This window comes from Paramormyrops kingsleyae, chromosome 20, assembly GCF_048594095.1.
Source record: "Paramormyrops kingsleyae isolate MSU_618 chromosome 20, PKINGS_0.4, whole genome shotgun sequence".
Classification (NCBI taxonomy): Eukaryota; Metazoa; Chordata; class Actinopteri; order Osteoglossiformes; family Mormyridae; genus Paramormyrops; species Paramormyrops kingsleyae.
Genome location: NC_132816.1, coordinates 5,657,361 through 5,666,506, shown reverse-complemented (window position 1 = coordinate 5,666,506; position 9,146 = coordinate 5,657,361). Strand labels below are relative to the sequence as shown.

General features: G+C 50.0%; 1 long non-coding RNA gene across 1 annotated transcript; it reads left to right on the top strand.

The window, feature by feature from the left end:
• Positions 1 to 1,322: 1,322 nt before the first annotated feature.
• Positions 1,323 to 2,688, top strand: LOC140581354 (uncharacterized). Its single transcript, XR_011984449.1, has 3 exons — positions 1,323 to 1,966; positions 2,121 to 2,213; positions 2,597 to 2,688. It is a non-coding gene; the product is annotated as an uncharacterized lncRNA (long non-coding RNA).
• The last annotated feature ends 6,458 nt before the right edge of the window (positions 2,689 to 9,146 follow it).

Sequence of the window (9,146 nt, the reverse complement as noted above, 5' to 3'; positions counted from 1 at the left end):
TTCTTTGCATTGCTTGGTGGGTTAGATTAGTTCCAGTGTGAATGATCTTTTAAATCTGCTTTTTTGTAATGAAAATATAACATCAAAAATTGTTGTCACTGAGCACTTTTCTTAAATATTCTTAAAAAGTCCAATTTTATATTCATTGTACATTTTGCAATCCATTCATTGATTCATTGAGATTTCCCCCAGTTCCTTGTTCGCTGTCTTGTGTGGATCTCTCAGCCATTAATGAGCCCTTTACATCCTACTGAAACACAGAGAGCAGAGATAGAGGTCAAAGTCTTAGCTCAGTCAAGCAGGCCTAGAGAGACACTTAGCGTCAGTATTTACTGTTGTCTGCTACGTTTTTCAGCCAGTGCACAAGGCGGAGAACCAGAAGAGGATGGAGCCCTGGTCCAGATCAATGAGGAGTAGGTTCTTCTTGGGTAGAATGAAAACCTGCACACACAGCCTAATCGTGTGCTTTAATTCATTACTCCTACAGATGTGCTATACTGAGTATTTCAGGTATTTCGTGGTTCTTCATCCCTGCATCACATGTATTCTATTCCAGAACATTAACTGTAAATCACAAGACCTTGTTTGGAAATGACGGTCTTTGACACCAATTATGGTAACATCAAGACATCTGTGCAATTAACAGCAGAAACTTCTGGCTATTAATGGTGATCCTTCTCTCTCTCAGAAGAAGAGGCTCAAAGCGAACGTGGGATGGACAGCTGAAGGATCACAGTTGCTGCCCAGATCCACAGGAAGGTCCAAGTGATTCTGATCCGAGAGGAAGGCCTCAGGACCTCGCATCTCCCTCTGGGGGTAAGATGTCATATTAAATTTTATATTAAGTGGTTAAAATGGGTGGATGAAATTGACTGAAGGTGCAGGTTGCAAAAACGACAGGAAGTTAAATGTACAGATGAAATGTTTGCTAACGATTGCCTTCCTGTATATGCTAATGCCAGGCAGGTCAGGCGTGCCGAAAGTCAGGAAGGTCACCAAAGAAACGACGGTCCTGCCTTTTGGTTTTGTACCTCACGTTGGAGCCCTTGTTCCAAGCTGCATCATTATATAGCCGGGAATATTTTATGATACAGGTGAGGCACAAAAGTACAAAGTTTTCAGTAACTGTTTGGTACTTATTAATGTGTGATACAAAAAATGGATACTTTCAGTTATTGCCCAGGAAACCTCATTTGTAAATAATGATATTTTTTTGCAGCATGCTGTGTAACAGGTGTCATGTTTTTGGGATTGTCTGTGAGTGTCCTGGTTTCTGTGTTTCAGCCCCATTTCTGGATCCCTGCTTCCTGGTCTGGGTTCTCCAGTGTTCCGGGGCTCAGTCTGCCTTCCTGGGGACCTCAGCCAGTCATTGGTCCCCTGTTGCCACGCCTCCCCCTTGTAAGAATGCCAGCACCTGCCTTGCTTTCAATAAAAACACAGACAGACCCAGTGGTGTAGTCTACGTGATACGCTGGTATACGCCGTATGCCCACTAGAAAGGCTTAAGAATTTCCGTATAACCACTAAAAAGTGGCCGATGTTACGTGGCAATCCATGCGTGTGTTCATTACATTCGCATTCATGGACAAGCGAAACTCCCCTTTGCTTCTCTCCGCTGCTCTCTGCTGCTGCGTCACCTCTCCTCCTGTTGCCAAGACTGAGCCAATGAGCTTACACTACAGCGCACTGCTCTGCGATTGGTCTGGTATTCAGTGGCTCATTTGTAATTGGCTGGAACGGTGTGGGCGGGAACATATGAAATTCACTCAGGAAGAGAGCACGGAGAAGCGTCGCAGAAACTAGCGGATGAAGATGAAGAGAAAACAAGCGACACTTTTTGATTGTTTTTATAAACCGGCTGCTCCAGCTGTAGCAACAGAGACAGCCTTAGAAGAACCCACCACCACCAGCTTGACGGCTCAACACAAACATAATGAGACTGACGTCAGCGTTACTCCTGCCCCTGGTAAGTACAAGTGGCTTTTTTTTTTAAGTGGCTAGTTTACGAAGTTGTTAAAGCTAGCTCAAGCATGTCATCACACAGCCTAGCTCAGGGGTAGGGAATCCTGGTCCTGGAGAGCCCATAGACTGTATTGTAAAACCATTGTTTATTTTTTTAGATGGGAGCTCCTGGCCAGCCGTGTGGAGTGAGAGTCAGGCTAGAGAGTTCCAAAACAGACATCCTTGGTTAGGATGGAGGGAAAGAAAGCTAGGTAAAGCAGATGTTAGAAGAAAAAATGAAGAAAATCTGTGATGTTTTGTGTATATTTAATGAATGATATAATTTATATAAAACTAAATTTGATTATTTGTACATAGTATTTTGAAGTTAGAGAGTATAAAAGTTGAGTAAAGTAAGTTATGCTTGGCAGACATTTGACAGTATAATTTTTGTAGCTCATGGGAGTCATTAAAATAGAAAAAATAAAGTTTGATCACTTCATTTTCATCTCTTGTTTGTAATGGTGTAAAATGGTTTGCAGTTAATGATTAATTGTATAATATATGTTGAGAATTAGTTAAATTAGATCAGTAGATGCTACTATTAGGAGAGTTTTAAAATTATACAATTCTGATCATTTTTATTCACTTGCAGGATGTGAAGTTTGCAGCACCACCAAGTCAATTGGTGTCCTCACAGAAAAGAGGATCTCCATTTCTGAGGAGTGGGCATCATTCAAAATCCAGTCATCAGGTTCCAGTGAGAACCGAGAAACGGCACTGTCTTCACTCCGGAACAAGATTCGGCGGCATGAGAATTCCAGGGCTCATCTGAGAATTTTTGCAAAGTTAAATATGCAAAAAATAAAATAAAATTCTTGACTGCATTGCATGTGTCACGTTCGGGCGTAAGGCGAGCAGGGAAGCAAGCGAGCTGAGCCAAACTTACGGGTAGAATGGGGGTTTATTAGCTGACGGACAGACAGGCACGGACATCCACGGACAATACAATGCCGGATCTGGCAGACATGAGGAGACGTGGACTAATATACACAGGACTAGGTAAACGGAACAGGCAACAGGTGAGAACAATCAGGGCTGAACGCGAGGTAATGAGGGGAGCGTGGCACACATCAGGATCGTACGGAGCGGGATGTGACAGAACCCCCCCCCCAAAGGCGCGCACACCGGGCGCGCCAGAGGAGAGGCGACGGACGAGACGAACCGGGAAAACAGGACCTGGAAAACAAAGCAGAAGGTCAACCAAAAACAGGGAACAGAACGGAGACGCAGAACAAGAACAGGGACGAGAAGAAAGACAAGACACGACACAGAACCGGGAAGGCGGACAGACAAACCAGGAAGGGGGACACAGAAGGAGGGGAGAAAGGCGGAACAAAAGGGCCAGGAGTGAACGGAGGAGACAGAGAGGGACGAGGAACAAAGGCAGGAGGGACAGACGGGAACAGAGGAGGAACAAGGGGAGCACGAGGGAGCCCAGGCGGGCGACGGGCAGCGGCCGGAGGGGCCGCAGGGGAAAGGGAGGAGGGAGCAGGAGGGGACCACCCAGGGGCCAAGGGAACGGGACGAGGGAGTGACAGAGGGGACATGGAGGGAGCAGGAGGGAACACCAGTGAAGGCAGGCAGGAGGGGGAAGCCGCGGCAGGCGGAGGCGCAGCCGGAGCCGGCGAAGGCGCCGTCCGACGCTCAGCCGGAACAGGGGGGCCCGGAGGCGACCGACAAGGAGCCGGAGGCGCGACCAGGGGGGGACCCGGAGGCGACCGCCGAACCCGAGCCGGAGGAACCGCAGGCGGCCCCGGAGCCCCAGCCAAGGCGAGCGAGGGCGAGCCAGGGGGCAGGGCGGGCGGGAACCGGGCCCCACGCCTATGGCCCCATCCCTTTCGGGACACTGACAGGCGGGGTCCAAAGGGGCGTGGGTCCCTGCAGGGAGAGGGATCTGGGGTCCATAGGACGGTCCCCGAGGGATCCCACTCAAGGTCCAGTGCAGCAGGCGGAGCCGCCGACAAGCAGGGCTGGACCGGCAAGCAGGGCTGGACCCGCGAGCTGCCAACAGGGGACGCTGCGGGCAGAGCAGCGGCAGCAGCCGGCGATGCAGCCGCGGGCATGGCCGCAGGCGGTGCATGGCCGCAGGCGGTGCAGCCAGAGGCCAGACGGGCAGGTCAGGCGAGCGGCCAGCAGGGGGCGCTGCAGGCAGAGCAGGGGCCACTGCAGGCGCCTGGGCGGGCGCCGCCATCACGCGGCCAGCAGGGGGCGCCTGGGCGGGCGCCGCCATCACGCGGCCAGCAGGGGGCGCCTGGGCGGGCGCCGCCATCACGCGGCCAGCAGGGGGCGCCTCGGCGGGCGCCGCCATCACGCGGCCAGCAGGGGGCGCAACCGCGGCCACCTCAGGCAGTTCAGGCGCCGGCAGGACAGGCGAAACAGGCAGTTCAGGCGCCGGCAGGACAGGCGAGCAGGAGCAGGGCTGGCCGGGCAGGACAGGCGAGCAGGAGCAGGGCTGGCCGGGCAGGACAGGAAAAACGGGTAGGACCGGCGAGCAGGGCTGGCCGGACAGGACAGGCGAGAAGGGCAGGTCAGGCGAGTGGCCAGCAGGCGCCGCCACGGGCAGAGCGGCGTCTTCTTCTGCCGGCGAGCGGCCAGCAGGGGGCGCCGCCATCACGCGGCCAGCAGGGGGCGCCGCCATCACGCGGCCAGCAGGGGGCGCCGCCATCACGCGGCCAGCAGGGGGCGCCGCGGCGGGCGCCGCCATCACGCGGCCAGCAGGGGGCGTAACCGCGGCCACCTCGAGCAGAGCTGCAGGCAAAGCGGCAGCCGCAGCAGCAGGTGTAGCCGCTGTCTGGGCAGGCGGGTCAGGCAGGACAGGCGGTGCCGCGGGCAGAGCGTCGGCAGCTGCAGCAGGCGGTGCAACGGGCAGAGCGTCGGCATCTGCAGGCAGCGCAGCCGCGGGCAGATCGGCTCTAGAGACCCGGGGAATCGCGTCTCTCACCGGGCTGATCCCTTTTCCGTGCAGGCGCTCCGGCCGGTACGGATATGCCTCCCGCGGAGGCGGCATCTCACCGTGGACACCGAGCAGGCGGGTAGCGGCGAAGTCATCCCAGGGGAGCGGTGAGCCCTCGTGCTCCCTGGCTAGCTCCCAGGCGGGGAGCAGAGTGCAAGCCCCCAGGAAGAGAGACGGAGCCTCCTCCTGCTGCACTCTGTCTCTGTTCCGCCGCTTCTTGCCGCTTACCTTGGAAAGCGGAGCCACCGCGATCACTTCGCCCGGGCTCCGGGCGACGCGTTCGCCTCTCAGCCGTGTGAGACGCTCGCTGAGACGGCGTAGGAGTTTGCGTGCCCGCTCGAGCGGGTACTGCTGTCCAGGCGGGCGCTCTTCCGTGAGGAGGTCCGCGCCCCGGGTGGTCAGCTCCAGGGCTACAGGATCCTCTAGTACTTGTGGTTGGGAGCGCCAAAACACAAAGTCTTGCAGGAGACCGAGCCGGTGGTGCTCGGTCTCCCGCGTTGTGCTGTGTGAGAGATCCGGCATTCTGTCACGTTCGGGCGTAAGGCGAGCAGGGAAGCAAGCGAGCTGAGCCAAACTTACGGGTAGAATGGGGGTTTATTAGCTGACGGACGGACAGGCACGGACAATACAATGCCGGATCTGGCAGACATGGGGAGATGTGGACTAATATACACAGGACTAGGTAAACGGAACAGGCAACAGGTGAGAAAAATCAGGGCTGAACGCGAGGTAATGAGGGGGGCGTGGCACACATCGGGATCGTACGGAGCGGGATGTGACAGCATGAACCAGTGTACTTTTTTTTTCTAAGCACAGTATACCCACTACAAAAATGTAGACTACACCACTGGACAGACCTCACATTCAGTGTGAGCTATTCTTGCTCCCACATGTGGCCACATACTGAGCATTAACTCTCTGTCTGTCATGCAGCCCTGATCCAACTTACCCTGCGTGATCCAGTCTCAGCTCATCTGCCCCTGGAACTGCAACTTGTGAAGGATGGCGATGTGGGACTGTGTTAAAGCAACCTGCGTGAACTAGTGCGATAGACTCACTGACAGACTACATGTGCACTGACGCAGCAACTGGGCCCCAACGCGGTTAGCTTTGCATTCCAAGCGCTTGGTTGGGTTAATATGGTATAATTTCTGTTCATGTGATGAGGATTGTGTGGAAGAAATATGTGCGTTTTGCATAGTGATCAGCATAATTACTAGTCTAACTTTTTCTGGAGGTATAGTTAAATGGATAGTTTTTGGTTTGAGTAAAGCCTAGTTACATAAAATGTAAACATTTGTAACATACTGTATTTGCTGCCATTCGGCATATAACATTCCTTGAAGTACTGGGAAAAATCTTACAGGGTTTGACTGTTATATTTTAGTTGTATGTGCACAGGGAGTAAATCTATATTTCATCATTTATTTTCTTTTGTTTGTTTTAAATATATACACACGCTCTCATGGAAAAGAGTAAATAAATGTTTGTATGTTAGATCTCCATATACTGTTGCCGAGCCATTTTATGTAGGACAAGCCATAGTCATTACACATTTAATTATCTAATTTCTGTGGATATATATTAATGCCAGGGGCCCTGGTAAAATACTTCCTCAGTGGAGACACCGCTCTAGTTACATCATTTATCCCTTCTCATTAGTTTATTACTCACACTTACTTTTCAAATTCTAGTGCCTTAGGAAACCCTTTAAGTTTGAGTGTCAGACAGGAAGTCCAGTCATTTCACCATCAGCAGCTGGAGACCCAGGATCTTGTGTGTTTAAGCTACATGAGTGTGACTCCAGGTTGGGTATAACACTAGTGACAAAGGGGTTACGTTTTGGAAGCACCGCTGGGATTCTTTCCTGTTTGTCAGTTTGGGATAATTTGATGTGTATTTTTTGCTACTATATTAGTAAGCTCGTTTGTTAACGGTAAAGTTTATTTTATTGTGTGGCACTGTTGTTTGTTGCACACAGAATGGAGCTTACTAAGGCTGTTGAGTGGAGTCAAGAAGAGAATGTTAACCTCTCCCATGACATTGTAGTTGGTGACGTGCCCTTAGATGTAGTGGGTGACACTGTGTTGAAAGTATTGAGCACAGTAAAAGCCTTTGGTCGCACTACGATACGTGGAGACGCTACTGGATGTAGGCTGTTCATACTAGTAGAAACTAGTACTGATTTACAGTCTTGCACTGTGGCCCCAGAAATAGGCATTGAAGGAGAAGCAGGGCCTTGGACTGTGCATGTTGTTAAACATCTTACTCCAGAACCTGATTCAGATTTCCACTCAAAACTGTTGACACTACTGCAGCAAGAGGGCAAAACCCTGAAGGATGTCAGGGCCATTGCTTCCAATGACCCATGTCTGAAACCAGACCAGAACGTGGATTTAGTAAATGCTATTGGTAGGCTAGTTGACAAGTGTTGTCAAGGGCCCGTTGATGGGCCAAGTTACAAGAAGTTGAGGTTGTTCTCAGGAGTGAAACCTGTTCCATTAGTTGAAGCAGTATATGATGACTGGATGGAGCAGGCTACTCAAATGATGAGTGAGTGGCAGTGTAATGATGCAGTTAAGAGGCAGCACATTGTTGTAAGTTTGACAGGGCCTGCTGCTGACATTATCAGATTTGTTTTTGACGTTCCTTCTCTGTGCTGTGTCTTGATGATTCACTTCATGCCTCTCCTTTGAGATTTCACATGAGTTTGGTGGAGTCACGTTTGGCTTGTCTATGTCTTTTAGTGCGTTGCGTCGTTCCTTTGACTGCAGTAGAAACTTTCTGTTTCTTCTGTACTCCTTCCCATCAGGAGTCTGAACAACGTAGGATCTTGGGTGCTCAGAAGGTTTGGTTACCTGAGCTGTATTCCACACACCATCATTCCACATTCTGATGTTGTCACCAACCTCTAGTTTTGGTGCTCTGGATCCTCAGTCAAAGTACTCTTTCTGTTTTATTTGTTTGTGTTCTAAGCACTTCTTCACTGCACTGTTTACCATCTTAGGCTTTAGTGATTGAGAAGTCTTGTTTTTAACCTTCTACCCATTAGCAGTTCGGCCGGTGATGCTCCAATTTCTTCAATGGGGGTGCTTCTGAGGTTCAACAGAGACAGATAAGGATCTCTTCCATCAGCCTTGGCCTTCCATAGCATAAGCTTCACTGTCTGTACTCCTCATTCTGCCATTCCATTAGTCTGTGCATGGTGGGGACTTGAAGTTTTGTGAATGAGCTCCCAGTCTTTCACAAAAGCTTGGAATTTACGTGAGCAGAATTGCGGCCCATTGTCTGAAATTACAATTTCAGGAATTCCATGTGATTTCAGATGAGTAATGACTGTTGCACTTCTTGTACAGTATCTGACTTTAGCCACTCTTGGAAAAGTAGTCCACTAAGAGTAGGTACTCCTGCCTGTCAAAGGTGAATAAATCAACACCTATCTTTTGCCAGGGTCTTTCAGAAACACTGTGTGGATATAGTGGCTCTTTGGCTTGACGTTTTTTATATGTGTTGCAGACATCACAACTGTCCACCAATTCTGTTACACTCTGTGACGTTCCAGGCCAAAATAGCACTTCTCTCGCTCTCCGCCTACAATTCTCAATACCAAAGTGACCTTCATGAATTCACTTTAGCATCTCCTTTCTCATTGTCCCTGGCACAATGAGCCGTTCTCCTTTAAATGCAATTCCTTCTACTACTGAAATTTCCTCTCTGTAATTCCAGTAATCATGTATTTGTTTTATTGCTTCATTCTTCTTTTCAGGCCATCCATTTAATACCATTTCTACGAGTTTTGTTAAGATGACATCATTTTTCGTTTCCTTTTTGAATTCTTCCAATTTATCATTTGATACAAGCAAATTTGACATTACCATGTGCACCTGTGCTTCTGTTTCTTTATCTGGTGAAGCAGTCTCTGGTAGGTAAGCTCTGGATAATGCGTCTGCTATGTGCATTTCTTTACCTGGCTTGTAGAGCACTTCCACTTGATATTTCTGAAGTCTCATTAACAGTCTGTATTCTAGCTGGAGCGCTACTCAATGGCTTTGGTATGATTGTCTCAAGTGGTTTGTGATCAGACTGCACTTCAACCTCTCTTCCATACACATACTGATGAAAACGCTCCATCCCAAATACAATTGCCAACATCTCTTTTTCTATCTGCGCATAACGCTTTGGAGAGTCT